Genomic DNA, 21292 nt, shown 5'->3' with positions numbered 1-21292 from the left:
AAGTGCAATATATTGTATGATGTAATGTATGTGTAATGTATTATGTCCGCCTCCGTAGTGTAATGGTCAGCACGCTCGGCTACCGTTCTGGAGGTCCCGGGTTCGATTCCCAAGGGGGGTAAAATAAATATAAGTGATTTTTTTACTGTAATATTTATTCAATATTACTATGGACTGGTACCTGAAGCGGAGGGCTGATCACCCTTCCTTCATGTGTAAACGATCAAGATAACACTGCGTTTATATGACACAGTGCCCTATGCACCATTGGGGTGCGGATAAGGGTTTTATAATATTATTATATAATGTATTACACATTATTATTATAATGTAGATTAAAAATATTTTTAGTTTTTAATTATTTAAATATGAAATACATACATGCATATTCATGACTATAAAACCATATTTAACTCTTATTCGCACAAATTATAGTTCATAGGGCATTTAATTGGCTCGACACGGTGTCAATATAATAATGAATTATTATTTACTGTAAGTTCTACACACCAGGAATAGTGTACGCCATATATTGTTTTACGAATATTTTGTTGTATCATTTTTTTTGCAAGCGCAGCTGCGGTTCGATGTTTATGTGAGGAAGTTTTGGAATCGGATTTCTACGATGTATTTTTTTTCAAATACACCTTTTTTAAATATATTTTACTTAAGTGTACGAAGTTTCAGATCGATTCAATGGAGGGAAAAAGATTAAAATCGCGACAATTTTTGTATCCAATAAGTAATCGTCTTATTAAAAGGTATAAAAACGATGTTTAAAATCTATAAAAAAACGTTACTCCGGTTCTAGAATTTGAATAGTGAGTCAGATTTTCAAACAAAAATACAATCAAGGTTTAAAAAAATCACTTTGATGTAGTAGCGAATGCATCATTGGTTTGAATAAATAGCGGTAGAGGAAATTTAAAGAGCTTAATATAAATAATAAAATTCTTTCGGCTTAGCGTTATTTGAGCCGAAAGTTAAATATGGCTTCATTCTATATTTACCTGCGTATTTCCCGTCTGGAGTCCCTTCCTACCTGTATGTACGTCCTGTAAATATGTACGGAGGGAGGTTTTTCCTGGGGTAGCTCACCCACACGTGCCCTCTGCTGGCTGACTAGTCTACCTACACTCGTGGGAAATCCCCGGATCGTGTCCGTTACATTCATAAATGATTAAAATAAAGGAAGCATCCCTGTCGAATTTCCTCTCGCCTTTCTGTGTATTGTCAAATATTCATTCCCGTTTTCCTTTGGCGGGTGTTTGGTGTTCAGCTACGGACCTGCCATTACGAGTATAGTGTGTACATAAATAATAATACTCACACGTCAAACAGCTGTGTTTATTTCTTAAACACGTAACAACAATTAAAATAACTCATGGAAATGGAGTGAAATTCCCTACAGTATGCTTTTAGTTCTATTGTTTACTTTATATCATTCGCCAGGAAACGGACAATGACATCATAAAAAACGGAATTATTTGAATACTGTTCAATATTTTACGAGACGTGCTAAAACTACTCCTGCTTCAAGTTGTTTATGGTGTTGACTATTTATTTTTTGCAATACTAAGTAACCGAGAGATCTTTGTAAATACTTGGCTATTTTTTTCCTTAACTAACTAACTAACTCACCATCACGCCACACCACTCTTGTCTTTGCAAACATTCTTCGCCTCTTTCACGTTCATCTCCTGATACATACTCGCCGATTGTTTCGACTCTTAACCTTACCGATTTCAAGTATTTGGCATACCTGATCGTGCCAAGTTTTTCTCGGTCTTCCTCTGCTCCTTTTTACAATAACATTCGCCTCATATTTTTTTTACGGTTCTTTCCTCACTCATTCATTACATACATGTCCAAACCATCTCGACACACCTTTCTTAATTTTATCGATAATACTTATCACAGTTTTGCATTCTTTCCTTATTTCACTATTCGAACAACTATCATACATCGTTCTGTCGCACATTCTTCTGAGAGATCACATTCCAACTGCATTCAGTCTACTTTCATCCTTCTTTTGCCAACTTATAGAGTTACTTGACTAAAATTAATATTTTCATTTAATTGATTCGTCCGGTTAAATATATGTATTATACATTGATGCTCGGTATCAATAGTTTGTTTATTTTTACTCATTCCATTTGATAACATCCACTTCTAACAGCTTGATTATCATTTTTTATTTGCTATCATTCACCACATTTCCATATGTAACTTCAGGAAAACGAATAAAATTCGCGTATGCACGCGCCATTCCTCCGCTTTCGACCGTAAATCCTTCTACTCAACTTGTTCCTCAATTTTATCCACCCAGTACAAGACGGTACCGCGAAATAATACTCAAATTTATACTCGGCTTCCATTCCACTTGCTTTATATAATTTATGTATATTTTCCACTTGAGCAAGTAGTTCTCTAAAATATGTTTATAAATACAGGGCGTTCCTTTAGGAAAGGGTGGTTTGGTTATTGCGAGAGTAACCCCGAGTGAAACGACGGTTTCGAGTGCAGATTAACTGCGGCTCTAATTAGAGAGAAAATTGAATTATGAGAACCATACAGTGCTATTAATTCAATATTAAACCAGTCTGGAGCTTAAAATTATTTGGAATTCATTTGGAAACTTAGTATCTCATACCAAGAAATAATTAATGTAAATACGCGGATACTATAAGTATTGGAATCGATAGACAGTGGAGTCTTTGTTTAGAAATTAAATTTGTAATTTCTTGAAACTGGGTGTTATAGTTTGGTTGATATTAATGGTTGATAGTTCTAATTTTACGACCTATTGCATTCCTCAATTTCGTTAAGGTCAAAGTGCGCATGAGATGTATCAATTGATGCTTCAGAGTGTGGTAGTCAATAATATGTAGTCAGATGTATCCTGGTCTATTAAGTAATTGAATCTTCCCGCCTGTTTTATTACAAATAGAATCTGAACATTTATGTATCAATACAAAGGATTTTATTTCCTCCATTAAAATACCCTTTTCTTTGTATTAAAATTTATATAACCAGCATTAAATTTTCATTTATAAGGAGCATAGTATATTATAGTTTGTGTTGAAGTTTTTGAGTCGGGTGGTAATATCGCTTACTTTGAGATTGGACTCCTATTTTTAAATACAAGCCGCATAGCTTTACGTGAATATATTATTGAATGGAAATGTTTCAGTATAACATAATAACTCAATTTTCCTTTCTTCAAAAATTGTAGAAAAGTGTTGTATATCGAACAAGACCTAAGCTTGGGAATTTAAATAAAGGTCTCCGGATATGGTTTTGAATTGGGTCGATATTTTTATATGCGAATGAATCTATTATACGAGTGTTTTTGCAAATGTTAGAGTTTTTTATAGCATATATGCAAATATATAATTGCTAACGTTCAGTCAGCGGATTCAGCAATTTAGCAAAATAATTTTGCTATTGATTTGGAAACATATTACCGAGAATTTTACGCATGACATATCGCTCACTCCTTTCAAGAACGTCATAAATCAAAAATCGTCAATTTTCAGTTGTGCATGTTTTCGGAATGCCCAGAAAATGTACTATATCCCAGCAAAAGCGGCATATTTTAAACTTAATATTTACCCGCTACAGGTAAGAAAGTTTATTTTTGCATTTTGAAGAAAAGGTATTGTTTATTTATTTTTTTTAAATATACTAAATATTTTTCAAATGGAGAAAAAACCTTCAGATTTACCTAAAGAGATCTGTTGCATAATAAAAGGTTCAATAAGTGTCTTGATATTTATTTTTTAAAACATTGTATTATATTTTTAAACTTTAAAAACGTTCTCCTGAGAAATCAAGTTTTTTGATTTATGACGTTCTTGAAAGGAGTGAGCGATATGTAGTCGACATTTATAAATTTATTTCGATATGATTCTATATATTATATATCACTGACATTATAGCATAGTTTTTTTTACTCCCGTAATTACAACATTTAAAATTATTATTTCACATTCTTTGATTAAATGAACGACTTATTTCAAATAATATTTAAAATACCTTAATTTACCTCGAGCCATTTTGAAATATTTGAACAAATTACAAAATGGATAAGCTGGAGGCTAAAAATATTTTTTACCTTTCTCATTAATTAAAAAAAAGTCCCACTAATCCCAGGGGCTGTTACACCATGTAACCAGAATTTCATGAAATTTTGTTTTACCTAGTTCGTAATTTCTAGAATTTATATTTCTGTGAGCCCATGGTAGTGACAATTTATTTTTGTAATGCCTCCGGAAGAATTAAATATTTGATAAAGTTAGATAATTGTGAATATAAAGTTATCTAATTTTTTGACATCTCATCAAAGATGAAGAAGAATATAGAATTTCATTAATTGATTCGGCAGTCACTTTGTGGTAAAATCTATCCATTTTTAATTAATGTTTCACTTAGTAAATACCACTATTTCTTAAAATCTACTGTGATAAAATCTACTTAAAATCTACATACGGTGTTTGAAAATGATGCGGAATGCATCGAAACACGTGTCACAGTAGATTTTAAGAAATAATTGTATTTACTAAGTAAAACATTATTTAAAAAAAAGAATATAGAAGTCTGGGTATTTATGGGGCTGACGACCGTCATAGGCTGGTTCAAGTGATCACTTTACACACGTGTAACATTCACCAATTCTACTCATTATTGACAACCACACTACTCAAATTCTTGGAAGTTCCATTTACATGAACCAATTTAGAAACCTTGTTCTTGAATCGCTAGAACTTCACTAGAGACATGTGTATATACATATATACTCACAAAGCTTTAAAATCGGAAAGTTTTATCCGTATCAGAATTGCACTTTTGTGCATGACATTCTAGCATGTGTTCTGTAAAATAATCATAATATTATCGCTTATCATATGTAAATAAATATTAATGCATCAATGTTTATAATAACTTAACAATGGCACTAAACTTAATCACAATAGGTATTAAATTGTATTATTGCATACCGATCTGTAAACATTTACACTGTAAAACGCTTCACTAGAAAATCGGTTAGCAAGAAAAAATAGAAATATTCTATTAATTATTCCCAATGTAATTTTTATCCTCCTCCATAGTGTAGTGCTACCATGCTGGTGGTTCCGGGTTCGATTCCCGAGAGGGTCAAAATAAATATTAGAGGTTTTTCAGTCTAATATTTATTTATTATCACCCTGGACGCAACCTAAAGCGCAAGGCTAATCACCTTTCCTTGGCGTATTAAACAATCAAGATGACACTCCTTCCATACGATGCAGTGCCCTATGCACCATTGGGTGCGGATGAGGGTTAGAATAGAATAATTGTAATTCGATGCGATCTCGTCAAATGTTTCATAGTTTAAAAAAAATAGCTTTCAGGATTATAGTTTAATTCTTTTATTTCCATATAGAGAAGATTAGTTATTCTTTAAATTTGCAAAGTACGTAGTACAAAAAATTTCGATCCATTATGGTAATAAAGAAATGAAATATTTAAGGGCTGTACGGCTGAAATCTCGGACAGTATTATCTAATGTGACACGGATTAACTAATTTATCCCAAGCACGTTCGTGAGCATCTCCCCTAGCACCATTAGGTACATAATTTAACAGACATACGTAACTTCATTCCATGTCACTGTATTTAGCATATCATGTGAGAACTTCATACTCGTATATGAATTATTATCCGCTAGAAAACGATATATTTGGTCGCTATTTTTACTGCAGTTAACTAAAAAATACAGTAAATTTCAAGTTATTTCACAGACAGGCGCCGTGGCGTAGTTGGGTAGACGCTCGACTGCGAAACTGGCGTCGCGGGTTCGATTCTCGCCAATTGCAAAATAAATTCAAGAAAGATATCTTTTCAATTGGTCTGGGTATTTGTGATGTGTTTTTCACATTCGCCTTTCCTATCCTTACTTTCCTACCTGCTGACTTGAAAAGTAGAGGCTTTGCGGGTTATTCTTTAAAAAAAAATCCGATCAGATTTCACACCTACTCAAATATATTATACCAGGGTTCTCAGATTAGTAGGGAAGTATATTCAGACTACAGTTTTATTGAGGGGTGTTTTTTTCCAATTACTGGGATACTTTTAAATAGTAAAAAAACGTTTGATTCTGATATTCTAAAAAAAATTCGCAGAGCTATCGTGAAATATTTTACTACCAAAATAAGACGAATGCTTTTGAACCGAATCACTAGACTTTTTTAGTTACCGTTTCATTAGGGTATATACCATATGTATACAAGGCACATTTATGACCGACACCGTACCTACTGACTTTACGCATTCCGTTTGTACAAGTCACGTAAGGTGGCAGTGTCTATAACGAAACGTGCAGTGTAGGCTCATTTGAGTCCACACTAAGTTACAAAGTGTCCGGTTTAAATCGGTCGCCCGGTTAATACCAGACATCTGACAACCCTGATACATATGGTATATATTATAATAGAGTATCGTCACTTTTCTCGTCTGGTGGTACAGACACTAAAGTAGTATGTGTACTGAACGTAATACGAGTATTATGTAGGCGGGCTGAAAGGGGATGAAGAACGGTCACCCCGACGTAGAGGTGATAAAGACACAAGTTCGACGAACTCTCTGATACAGCAAAATGTCTAAAGAGATTTATGTAAAAAAAGTACATTGGGTTTTAAATATCAATGAATGCAGCAGATTTTTTATAGACTTATTTTTGTTGTGGTCCATTTTTCAGATAAAAAAAGACGGATTTCTGAGAGACGCAAAGCATTGGTATAAAAAAAAACGATACATGTTTTAAACTGTCAAACTAAATCATTTTATGCGCGTCCACGTGGCTTGTTACATTGTTTTATATAACCGATTTCTGTGTATTTCATACAATTTGAGATATATATTTAGAGCGATTTATGAACCCTCCGGGAAACAGGAAATTGCCGAGCGACAGCTAGATGAAACGGAAATTACAGGCAATCATATACCGTACGAAAAATAACTTTCTAAATTGTCGATTTCTCGTTCTTTATTCGGTAACATGAATACATTTACTATCGATATCAAATGAGCAAAAAAGTCAACTTGTCCCATATTACAATAAATTGTTGATTTATTTTAAACGCTTTGTAAACAATTTTATGTACCTACCTTAGCTGTTTTGAAATTGAATTCTTTCAGATATTAAAGAAAGTGTAAAGTTCGTTTTTAAATTTTATCATAGAATAAAAACATGAACAATACCAATGTCTCGCATAAAACCAGAATATAGAAGAAAATTTCTTACTGTAGTAATTCAAGTCAAGTTTATACTTCTTACTGATATTTAAAACCGTATTTCTTCGTCTAATCTAGGCCGATGATCAACCAATTAGCCAATTTGCAATTTCGTGATTTCAGCTCTCGACTGTCTAATGTCTGATCAGTAAGCGGAAGAGTCGAGGAGTAATGTTATTGACACCAAATATGACAAAAAGTGTTCTATAGCTTCGCCTGAAAGTAGCCTTAGTAATTTCTAGAGTCCTGAGAAACCCGATTTATTTTTGTATTAAACGGTACTATGTTCTATCAAAATCGGCATTATTCTAGTTATTGTAAAAGTGTAAAATTTTAATCTATGTACATTAAAAACGATGGCCAATTCTTATTTTCCCGTTCGGAAAAACCACACCCCTTTTGGCGCCTTTTGCCAAATGCATATACTTATTCCGTACATATTGTATGTATGTACATACCTAACATACATGGGTGTAAATCTACCGTGACGCCGCCATGTTGGCGCCATAATAAATACCTATTCTTGGAATTCTACTTCCCTAAGAATACCTTACATTATCAAGATTTAAACAAAAAAATACGAAACTAATTACCACGAGACAAAACTCCGCTGGTTCAGAGAAAACGAGCTTGCAACATTTTTTTTGCAACTAATTAAAAAATAAATGGATTTTGCATAAGATCTACGATACATGAATTGATTCTTATAAAATTGAATGGTTTAAAACGGGAATTGGTTTAGAAACGTGCTGAAATTTTATTTACAACATTTTGAGAGTGTCCAAATACTTGTTCACAAAATCTGGATTATCTCCAATTACAGGAGTTATTTTCATATTATTTTTTGACATCTCATCAAAGATGATGAAAATATGGAAGTCTGGGCATTTACGGGGCTGACGACCGTCATAGGCTGGTTTAAGTGATCACTTTACACACGTGTAACATTCACCAATTCTACCCATTATTGACAACCACACTACTCAAATTCTCGGAAGCTCAATATATATGAACTAATTTAGAAACCTAAATTGGTACATATATATGTCAAAAAATAATATGATTTTTTTTTAATGTATGATTGCCGAGACTATAATGTAGACCTATAATGGTCACATTATTCAAATATCTACTTAAGAGTTGAGGTTTTTTAAAATAATAATTTAAATTTGTATGTGTGAGGGAAAACGAGATTTTGGTAGATACGAACTCTGTATTAAGTATATACATATGTATTATAGAAATATAAATATTACAGCTTTGGACGCTTTAGAAAAACGAGAGTGTGTTTTTTTGTCAGAGTTGACTCTGCGTAGACAAAGTTTAATATATGTTGTATTTCTTGTATACCTACCAATTTATACTAAGCACTATCGCTTTGAATTTTCACCCTAGATTACATTTTATTAGAAATGGTTCACTTTAATGAAAACCAATAAGTTGCTTGAGACTCTTCTTTCTCTCTCCCTCCCTCTCTCGGAAGCGAATTCTCAGTGAAAAATAACATAATGAAGTATGGCAGACTGGGGGAATTCAATACCAGTCAATATTCCTCGATAAATATTAAGAAACTTTATTGCTTTCTGTGTTGCTTATTTGTACGATTCCTGAAAAAGATTAATGTTAGTTCAAAATTTATTACGGTTTTTTCTTATTTTATATTTTATTATGAAAAAAAACTACTTTTTACTTTTTATTTTTATTTTGCACCGTAACAAACCATTAAAAAATTAACCATGTGTTATATTCACATCATCATTTTCATGATGGAGAGTGACGGAGCAGTAATTTATACAAAAAAAAATCAATATTTTTCTCGCCAGTACAAGTTATCAGGTCTAGAATAATGAACTGAATAATTAAATATGTAGGTACTTCAAATATGATTTTTTAAAAGAAAAAAAGCACATATAAATTTACCAAGTTTAATTTTTTTGTAGTTACGATTTCAAAGCACTAAATGAAATGCGAGTGATAAAAATGTTGAAACAATTACTTGGTTGGGATATAAAAGATGACTACCAACCTCTACACACTGATCGGGCATGATACAAATATTGATTATGAATAAATAAATAGCAGTTCCTGATATCAACTGAACAATGAAGCCAATATATATATGATTTAGGTTTGACAATAAAGGAAATCGAATCGGTTCATTGATTGTCCAGAAAACAATGCTATTTAAAATGATTTAATGGCAATATTACACGATACTTATAAGCTTGATTTTAGCAAAAGCAAAGGTTTTCCTTTTCTGTCGTTCGTTCTTTCTTTTAACTACTCTGCTAGATGTTTATAACTTACGGTAGTTTTAGATAATCTTTTACTCGACATGGGCGATCGAATTTAAAAAAAATACTGAGTTAAATGACGACTTTTTAAAAAGAAAATATCATCATTTCGGTTTTTGGATTCGATGATTTAAAGCTTCTTACGCCAATTAGTGGACAAATTTTGTTTCGTATTACGTATTACTAGCTCTTGGTGCATTTCACAATTTTACATAAAAAATTTAAGCTTGAAAGAAATACAAACAGAGAAAAATTAACGAATACCATCCTAATCGGTCACACGAAATACTAACACTTGCCATTAGTCACATCTCTAATTTATACTCGTATACTGTAGGCGTTTCTAGATTAGTAAAATTTCACAACATGTTTTGAAGTTTGAAAATCGCCATTTTACCTTTAAAGCTTTAAAAAATTACGTAACTGCTTATTGTTGGTTTAAAAAAAAACTAATATTTCATAAATCCACATTCACATTGTTAAAAATCACATATAAGTACTAGTTAGTATTTATAATATTATTTTGGAATCTTATATGACTTTCCACAGTCTAAATAAATGATTTTTATTTGATTAACGATTAGCTATCTGTCAATAATATACGAAAGGAACTAATGTGTAAAGTTATACTGTTTTTTTTAAATTTTATTAAAACATTATTTTTATCCATTTTCTTATGGTCCTTATAATTACACAGAAAATATCAAAATTGAGTTCAAATAATTTGGGCAAATACCTATTTTTGATTTTAATGCAAAGATCATTAATCCAAGAATCATAGCCAACAGATCAATACATTTTTGAATTTTAATCGAAATTTAAGAAAAGCTTCCTTTAAATGGCATTTCTTTTTTAATCGAAATTTAAGAAAAGCTTCCTTTAAATGGCATTTCATTTTTTCTAACTTTTGACAGCCAAGGGTTGAATTTGTATCTTAGAATATCCCAAGCTACTTTTAAATGGTCTGAAAATTTTATAGAATGGCCACGTATGCCATTTGTTTTCGTTAAATTTCAGTTTCAGATCAAAATTAATGTTCATTAAAGTTGAGAAATATGCACATAAATATTACGAATTCCATGTTGCTGAAATATTATAAACGTTTAGCCCGAAAATTATTCATGAAAAATCTTAATCTTTCTTCATTCCTTGTTTCTTAATGTCTCTACCGTAATTTTATCGTGATATTTTATTTTCTGGAAGCAAAAAATTATAATAAATTTATCAAATTATGCACGCTATTAATGTTATTATATAATTTATTATTCGTTTATTTAAGAAAGTAAGTAGATGATTCTATTTTCTTTTCCACTCAGTTAAATATTTTTCTAAGGCTAACTCATTTTTATTTATCTTCTCGAGTCCCCCGTAACTAATACAAAACGGTAACTTTTGTTTTTTGTTTGTTTAAAAGCATTTAATTTTAAAAGTATTTAAAAAAATATTTGGGGAAGATAAGTCGATTTAAAAAGGAACGCGTTGAAAAATGTCATATTGACATATTTATTCTTGAAGTGGATTAAAAAAAAATGGAAATCCGTGCCTTTTTTTTAGATGATGAGGAACAAAAATGTAAAATAATTACAAATAGTACGAGAGGGATTGCCTTATTGTAATTTATCAGTTTTTTTTTAGGTACATACTCGTATATAGATTTTCAAATACACGTATGTAAATTATTTTTATTCACATGCTAGCTGTACCCGTCCACGCGTTCTTGTAGCTCAGTCTGATTAAATGGAATAGAAAAAAAATAAAGCACACATTACAGAAATGTTCCATTCAAAGCTTGTGGAGCAATGAAAATATTGAATATGTTTGCAGTATACTCCGTATTCATGAGACAACCCTTATATTAAGCGTAATTTGTAAGTAGTTAGTACAAAAACCAAATGTTTCTAAGTTGCTCGAGCTTATCCGCCTGTTAAATCTTCATTGAATTTGGGTAAAGAGAGAGATAAATGATCAATGTACATAGGTACTTATGGTATCACCAGGGTTGGCTGGAGATTGCTTAAAAGAGTTTCTTTTGAAAATTAAGTTTGATTGGCGATCCTCTCATGAAATGAAAGTAAATATATATATTTTTAAATTGTCATGTCAGTATTAAAAAAATAACATACTTAAATTAAGAAATAACTTTGTGCCAGAACAACACATTTATACTATTTTTCCTAATTAAATAATAATATTTTTAAAAAAAGTAATATTTTTATTACAATAAATCACTTGTATTAGACCACTTTTTTGAGTTTATTGATATGAATACGACTAGTTTTGAGAACTTTATAAGTTCCCTATCGACTGGTGAATACACAAAACTGTTTTATATTTTCTTATGTTAATAAGAATATCTGTAGTTCTCGAAACTAGTAATGCCTACATTAACAAACTCAAAAAACTGGTCTTACGCAAGTGTTTTATTTTTATATTTAAATCATGTTACATATACCACAAATTTAATACCAAATAATTAAAAAAAAAAATTAAATGGTAATTTAGCTTTTATTTGACGAATTAAAAAATTATTCTTACTGTAAGAAAATGTACCTTCAGATATACATTTCCTTAACTTAGATATATTTTCACATATGCCTTTCCTTCTCTAACTATCCTACCTGCCGACAAGCCTCTTAAATAGAGGCTTTGGTGGTTATTCCTTAAAATAAACATATTTTGATCTTTGATCTAAGGATTTTACATATTTTCATTATTTAATATAATTTTTGCATTTTGGAAAATAATAATTTTTTACCACCAACCCCTCTCTCTCCACCCCTTGTGAGCCCATTGTTAAAACATTGTTAGTCCACCCCTGCTTATCTCCCAAGTTATCTCAAGCTGTCTTAAAAGAGGTTTAGAAGGAGATGGATGGTAGAACAGTGACATGATACCACGGGGTCTATTCCAAATGGATGATAACGTGTTAACTACGGACCGTAGATAACTTCAAATTCCGTTTGGTGTACCTATCTATTCTTCTTCTATTCTTATCTTTATTCGCGCCCAATGGTGCATAGGGCACTGCATCGCATTGACGCAGTAATATCTTTATCGTTATTTACATAAAGGCAAGGTGATCATTCCTGCGCTTCAGAGACCAGTTCAGGGTAATATTAAATAAATATTCGAGTGTTAACTCACTAATATTTATTTTCGAACCCGGTACCTACAGCACGATAGACACGCTAACCATTACACCACGGTAGCAAACACCTACAGTTTTATTCTGTAACAATAATTTCTGACAATACGGATCAACAACCGGTTTCAAAAGGACAGGCGCAGGCGCCTCGGCGTACTTGGGTAGACGCTCGGCTGCGAAACTGGCGCCGCGGGTTCGATACCCGCCAATTGCAAAATGAATTCAAGAAAGATTTATTTTCAATTAGTCTGGGTGTTTGTGATGTATTTTTCACATTTACCTTCCCTATCCTTACTATCCTACCTGCAGACAACCATCTAAAATAGACGCTTTGCGGGTTATTCCTGAATAATAATAAAAAAGTCGTTAGTAATAAAAGTTATGTTGAATTATGTACAATACGTTTATAACGCGTTATATTTACTTTGGGGCAATCATTGATGATATCTTTTACAAATAGGAGATAGATAATAGGCCAAGCTTCTATAACAACCCTTCAAATTGACCAATCCATTTTAAGTGAAATCGAAGAATTTCAAATTTGATTATATAATTGGTGCCAAAAATGATTTCAATTAAGTAATACCACTCGAAAATATTTATTTTAATGCTTGTAACTACCCCATATTCTATTATCTATTGATTAAGCATTAACTTTATGGAATGACATGTTGATTATTTAAAAAAATTAGCACTTGTATGATACCATTTAATGATATGGTATTATACAAGTATTACGTTATTTAAAAAAAAATATCCCATTTTGAACCCGAAAATAGTGTTCTACTTAGTATTCCAGGACTCGTTTTTGTAAATTTAAATATTATCAATGTTTTATTCTTAACTTTAATTTTCAGGAAATCGATATTATAACGTTAATATTATTATTACATTGGCCATAAGATGGCAACTACTAATTAACAATGGTTGTAAAATGACCTTTGCGTATTGAATTCTCCCTCATTTCGTGTTCCGTTCATGTTCTGTCTATATTTCCGAACGTTTTTAATGAAAATAAACATCAGTTTCGTTCAAATATGGTTCATATTAAATTATTTTGTTATCAAAATCAAATTTAGGGGATGGAATTAGAATCTTATACCTTTTAGCTTATGATATAACCTTGTCTCACCCTCGTTTAATATCAATCTGAAGTCATGTTAAATAATTTATTGTTTATCCTATAACAGCTTGACAGCTAGCACATGAATAGTGGTTTCCTTGACCTACAGCTTAGGGTTGTATACGCAATTAACTTACGACACAGTATGTTGATTGGCTAATGTTATAATAGGGAAAGGGATGAAGGGCACAGGTCAGAGAAATTGACCTCATCGCAGTAAAAAAATCCAAGGATACTTATCGACACAAAAGCTAATTGCTAAAGTAAAATTATAGCCATTTGAAACACAACATTTTAAATAGGGTGTTTTTTTAGGTTTAGTTTTTAAACAGGCAAAATTGTTTTCTACAGACTGTCAATTTTACAGTTGATTTGTAGTCAGTACGTTTTGCTATTTCACCATGAATAGATAAAATGACCATTATACGCGTCGTAGGTTCGATGAATGAGCCGAAAACAATATTCGTTTTGATCCTCTTTTTCAACGCAAAATTTTGTTCACCGATGAGGCACATGACGATGGATGCCGACAGAATGTTATAGTCAATGGAGAGCGCTACAGAACCATGATTACTGACTTCTTCGTAACTCAATAGAATGGCATTGATGTGATAGAGCTGTGGTTTCAACAATATGGCGCAACATGCCACACGGCGGGAGCCACCATCAATTTATTGCGGAAAATTTGAATTTGTATACCTCTAAAAATAACACCCTTTACTTTGCTTAAGCAGGATAAAACACAACGAATAATTTAATATTCTAATCACCCGTATTTGCTGCCCGTATTCGAGTAAAACCTATGACTTGTTTCCAGAATATCCAAGTTGACTCGAAACAATATTGTTGACCTTTATGTATTCAAAGCTCTAAGTCTATTGAAGCTCAAACAATAATAATTACTGTTGAAAGCTCTATTTACTCGCCAGTTATTTGAGGGTCGTAGTTTTTTTCTTTTCTTATTTGTACTTTATTAGTTCCCTTGACCAAGTATTGGGAAATGTTCTTTATTTTGTTGTATTATTATTTACCTTTTCCCCATGAAAGTTGATTGATTTTTTTAAAAGGTTTTCAATGACTTTGATAAATTGAAAAAGTTACCTTAATGCCATTCCGCTAAAAGAAAATATCCACGCCTAATGTGAAAGAAAATTATTTTTTAAAGAATGTTAAATTTTCGCACTATGTATTATAAGTTCCTATAATAGAAACAACATTTTCTGATTTATTTAGGAATCAAGCGTTTTTTTAAAAAAAAATTGTTGCAATTCGAAAAAACTGTCAAATCATTTCTTAAGAATATGAACCGTTTTGAATGTGATTGAAATATTTACTAACTAACTAACTATCACGTAGCTTCCTCGCAAGGGTAGGCAGAGCTAATAGAATGCCACACCCCTCTGTATTTTCAAACATTCTTCACCTCTTCCACATTCATGCGTCATACATACCCGCCGATTATTTCAACTCCTGACCCAGCCGGTTTCAAATATTTGACATATCTGATCGTGCCAAGTTTTCCTCGGATTTCCTCTGCTTCATTTTTACACCTTTCTTAATTTATTTATACACGATTTACAAACGAAATTATTATTTTGCAATGTTCTGATTTGCAATATACTCTTTTATTTTTATTTTGGTATAATTTTTTTTTCCCTATTTTTTCGGATAACTTAGTTTATTTATATTATTATTTCAGTTACTGCTTTTTATTTTCTACTTGCAAAACTTAAATTTTGTTTTTATCTTTCAATTTTTAATTTGTACTTTTAATCTTTAAAATATAAATAAATGTTTATACTTTTTACCTTTGAATTTAAAATGCTTAAGGCTTGTTCGTCATTTTAATGTAATGGTGGGGACTGGACGGAGCCATCTATTTTGGATATTTCACATAAAAATCTATGTTATATTAACCAAATAGTAAATTAAACACCTTTTATGGTAAATATATTGATTTCTCCATCGCATATTCCGATTACATTTTCTCTTTAGAAATATGTTTAATGTGATAGCTCGTAATTTGTGGTTTATCCACGTTTAATGTAACGCAACTAGTATAATTTGTGAATATAAAGGGAAAGAAGGTAAGTAACCCTTTCCAAGATGCGAATAAAAAGAAATGTTCACAAGCACAAATATGCTAAATGGCTCTCATAACGGAATAACTCCTTGGATTATTGTTACGAGCACGAAAGGGATTAATGCTCCTACGTTTTGCTGTCATATACCTGATTTAATTCAACATTCCATTGTCATTCCGTCTTGAATAGTTGTGACATGAGCTTTTGTTATTTTGTATTTCTAATTATTTGACAGTAATGCCAAATATTTAATGCTCTCAGCTTATTGTGTTTACCCGTTTCTTACGCTGATGAGACTTGCTTTATTAATTTCCAGACATTTCTCGACATAACAGACTTTATTCCTTTATATTAACGTAATACCTGTGCATATTTAATATCAAAATATCACATATCGCTCACTCCTTTCAACAACGTCATATATAAAAAAATCGTCAATTTTCAGTTGTGCATGTTTTCGATGCCCAGCAATGTACTTTATCCCAGCAAAAGTGGCTATGTTTTTAACTTAATATTTACCCGCTACAGGGCAGAAAGTGTTGTTTTCCATTTTGAAGAAAAGGTATTGTTTAATTATTTTTTTAAATATACTAAATATTTTTCAAATGGAGAAAAAACATTAAGGTTTTACCTAAAAAGATCTGTTGGCCAGTAAAAAGTTCAATAAGTGGCTTGATATTTATTTTTAACACATTTTATTAAATTTTTAAACTTTAAAAACGATCTCCTGACGTTGTTGAAAGGAATGAGCGATATATTTCTGGACATATTCTTATTGTTTATTATAAAATAGAGTAATCTATACTTTGGGAAATTAATTGAATATGAAATGAATCTCAGGTTTATTACGAAATACCCGATTCTTATATTTCGATTCCTTCTGATTTCAATTATATTTGGTTTAGATTAGTTGCCGACAATCACTGTGGTGACTTTTTCTGTTCATTTCACACTAGTGTATTTTTTTGTTTGAACGTGAACTTCCACAATTATGTTGACTATTATATTATAATCTGATTGTGATTATATTGAGAACGTAAAACCACATTTTTTGGGATTTTAATTTTTTAAAAATTAGTCTTATTGAATGTTGTTTAAACAGGAATACCATATATCAGGTTACTTAGAAGCTAGTATAAAGTCCTGTGGGTTAAAGTGGACTCCGATGGGTTACATGGAGTTTCTCGAACCTAATAATGTTTTCCCACCTTAAAACGTATTCAAAACTTTCCTCTAATTGCGCATAACTTTTCCAACTTGAGAAGGTTTTATTGCTAAGTGTTCTTCAGCATCTTTTTCCATTAGCCTGAGTAAAATATTTTATTTAAAGAATGAAATATTTCTTTCCAACATTTACGCGTATACCTCGAACCAATTTTTCAAAGAAAAATAAACCACAGGCTTTGATTCCTTTTTTCCGATATCACCGATATAGTTTTTTTTGTATTTTCTGTATTTTCTGTAAACCCTTTGACGTAATTTATCAATCTCAAACACTATATAATCGAATCCCGAAGCATTGTCCATATGTTCATATTGTCCAATATACAATAATGGTAATTGTATACAATATAGTCCGTCAAAAGATAAACTAGGTACATTTTCCGGCAGTTATCATATTTTTATTTTATTATTTACTATTTTTTTTAACTAAAGATATTTCTTATTGTATTTTTATGATTATAAACTAGTCTATGGTAGTTATTTTGTATTATATTATATCCCTTTTAAATTTTCTTAATGAGTTCATTTTAGACCTTAATAATGATGTCAAAATAAATTCAAAAAAGTATATTTGTTGTAACTACCTACTATATATATAGACTAACTGTCATCGGTGTTTTAAACCAAATTATGTATTTACACAACCCCAATATAAATATTTTATATGTTGGAATTATTATTATCATAATTACTAAATAACAAATTTCGGCTAAATTTGACTATAAAAATCGTTTGTATGTTTGTAGGAAGAAATATAAAGGATGATTTAAAAAAAAAAATTATACTCGTTTATATTAGTTGGTAAGATGGCTGTCGATAGAAGTATGGGTACATTCTTTAAAAAAAGTCAAATTAGAAATTCGTTAGTAAAGCTGTTGAAGTGTTCTGTAATGAAACTAATTATTTTTCAATCTAAATCCGATTAATTGGAGATTTGGTGAAGTTGTACTCAAGATGGCGTAGATTAATAATTAATGTTGAGTACGTACGACTACAGATTAATAACTAGGTTAAGTACGTCGTTGAGGGTAATGTAGGCTTCGCGGGGTGAATAAAGGTTTATGGCTAGTTGAGATGCCTGTACTGGGATCGGCGTGAAGGGTGGGATTGGAAACAAAGTAACCTAAGATAATCGTAAAAAATAATTAATGACCAATTTATAAACCGCCATTAAAAGAAATACGCCAAGGGTGCAAGCCTATTATATTAGCCTGTCACCAATTAAATTAAGTGGGTTGAAATTAGCTTCAGAAAGTCTTTTTCGTGAAAATAGGGGCTTGCTTTCTATGCTCTTATGCCTTATCAGTTGGTACATTTATCATATGAAATTACCAACAGCAGTTTGTTTTCGTAAAATAACGAAGAATTATAATTTTTCTATGACCCCTATCCGCCTCCAAATGGTGCATAAGCCACTGAATTAGATTGTTGCGATGTTAACTCGACTATTAAGTATACCAAGGCAACATCTCACGCTGCAGATACTGATACAGATGCGCGAGTGAAGGACACGACTGATATATTGGAAAGGAACTTGAGATTGATTGATTTATTGCAGGTAGGACAAGGAGAATAGTAAAATGCTTTGGTTACTCGGGGTTGCATACGAATAATTATAAAATTATATATTTTTAAAACACGTGGTCGAAGTTGGTCTGCTCTAGATGTGAAACTTGGAAGCTGTTTTACCTTTATAGTTTTTCTCGTTTCGTATAACGAATTATGTCAAATATATACACTTGTTCATTCTTTACAAAACGATTTCCTGGTCGGAAGTTTATTTTTGTCCCTTCGTCTCGCCCGGTACGTTTTTTCAAGTGACTATTTTTGCTGACGTATTTGTATTGAATATGTTTGCGTAGAAACATCAATGTGTTTATCAATATATGTAAAAAACCTTCGTGTTATTGATTGGTCAAATATTTAATAAATACGGTTTTTTATAGTAAAATATTATTTGCGACTAGCAAATTATACGAGTAATAAAATAATTAAAAAGACTGCTTAAAATACAAAAAGTATTTTTTTAAACTTGAATATCATTTTGATGTATAATAGCTAGAAATGTCGTATCAAATGTACAAGATGTACGAGGCATGAATTTTTGTTTATTTGTGTTTTTACTGCTTATTTCGTTAAAAATATTTAGATTCGTAAGAAAGAAAAAAAATGTCGCTTCAGAAAAAGTGAATCGAAATTATTTACTGAATAATCTTTGTTAGTATGTATGTGGATACTATCTTTCACCTATCGGGAAAAAGAAGGAAAAATCTAGATGAATTAACATCCGTCGAAAATTGACAGAACTTATTTTTTAATCGAAGAGCACACGTTTGCTGCTTTTATTATTTAACATTAGTAAACACTGATAAATATATTTGTAGATACTACGCCAGATTTTTAAAATATTTTTCCAATTTCGATAAAATATTTTTCCATTTTTTTGTCCACGCTCAGCACGCTCGGCTACCGTTCTGGAGGTCCCGGGTTCGATTCCCAGGGGGGTTCAAATAAAAACAAGTGATTTTTGCACTGTAATATTTATTCAATATTACCCTGGACTGGTACCTGAAGCGGAGGGCTGATTACCTTTCCTTCATGTGTAAACGATCAAGATAACACTGCGTTTGTATGATGCAGTGCCCTATGCACTATTGGGGTGCGGATAAGGGCTTTATTATATTATTATTAAACACTGATAAATAAATTTGTAGATACAACGCCAGATTTTGAAAATGTTTTTCCAATTTCGATAAAGCTTCGAAAACATCAAATTTCTCTCATACACTCGCATAGTATTTCCAGTGTTTTTGCAGATACGACTTTATTTGTCGATTTGTTTATGACGTCATTTATTTACGTTGTTCATTGGTCCGTGGTCCGAAGTAATCGTTATCATAATAAAGCAATTCCCTTATTCCGAGTTTAAATTATCTTCAGTTATCACTCCCATTGTTTTGTCGTTTCAACATGGAGTCGAATTCACCCTTGCCAGTTACCAGTAACCTACCCCGGGGTGGTATCGTCAGAATACGAGCAAAAGGCGCCGGAAAAAACCCTTCTAGGTCTAAAATATGTGAGAATAAAATTATAACGATATTTTTCAGACGACTTCCAGACTTTTCGTACGAAATGTTAAAGCCGTGATGGGGTGTTGAAAGTTTGAAACAGTTTATTTTTTTTGACGATTTCAGTTTATTTTCTTGAGAAAAGAAAATAATAATATACCACTGAAATTTATTTTAGAAACTTTAGGGCTCACGTCAACTTGAGTACTTTATCAGAAATAGGATACTGCTAAACAAAAACTTAAAGTTGTTTATGTTTTCTGTAAAAAAATATATTTTGTCAAAATATATTTTAATATTATGTGAACAAAACTTTATAATATATTTTTTCGAATATCATCAATTTGTCCACCTCCGTAGTTTAATGGCCAGCACTCTTGGCTACCGTACTGGAGGTCCCGAGTTCGATTCCCAGGGGGGGAGGCAAATAAAAATAAGTTTTTTTTCACTCTAATATTTATTCAATATTACCCTGGATTGGTACCCGAAGCGGAGGGCTGATCACCTTTCCTTCATATCTAATGATCAAGTTAACGCTGCGTTTATATGATACAGTACCCTATGCACCATCGTGTGCGGATAAGGGTTTGAATGAATCATCACGAAGGTTTATTTACGTCATCCTTATTGTATTTAATTTTTTACTTCTTTCTTAATATTTAATTAAATTATTTTCATTGAAAAAAAAATCAATTCTATAAAATCTCTTTTATTTAATTTTTATCATCTTTGATTTAACGATAATATTAACATTATGTTTTTAACAATCGGTTTTCCATCAACAGCTTCAAGAAAAATCGCGATAGTGTTTTTAAAATTTAAATCTTATATCTTAATAACACTTAATCAAACACGTAACGAGCTACATATTATGATTATATAAATTATAGAAATATGTTTGCTAGAAAACAACCGGTTTTGAAATTGTAATTTTTCAATTTAATTTTCATCAGTAAATTTTTGCTTTATTCAAACAGATAACCGATCGAAGATATGTACATAAAATTATTAATTTTCTTAGCCGAGCTTCGTTGCAAACAAAAGAATTAAACATATGAAAATTTGGACATAATATTTAT

At 31.3% G+C, this 21292-nt stretch overlaps 1 protein-coding gene across 1 annotated transcript in view; it reads left to right on the top strand.

Moving 5' to 3' along the window:
- The window catches only part of LOC148313548 (uncharacterized), a 74027-nt gene that overhangs the window by 50601 nt on the left and 2134 nt on the right, over positions 1–21292 (top strand). The gene's annotated exons all lie outside the window — the stretch shown is intronic.

The sequence above is a fragment of the Brachycentrus maculatus genome, unplaced genomic scaffold (assembly GCF_059751285.1).
Source record: "Brachycentrus maculatus isolate JH-2025_06_01 unplaced genomic scaffold, ASM5975128v1 h1tg000010l, whole genome shotgun sequence".
In the NCBI taxonomy this organism is placed as follows: domain Eukaryota; kingdom Metazoa; phylum Arthropoda; class Insecta; order Trichoptera; family Brachycentridae; genus Brachycentrus; species Brachycentrus maculatus.
This window is presented reverse-complemented; position numbering and strand designations above follow the sequence as displayed.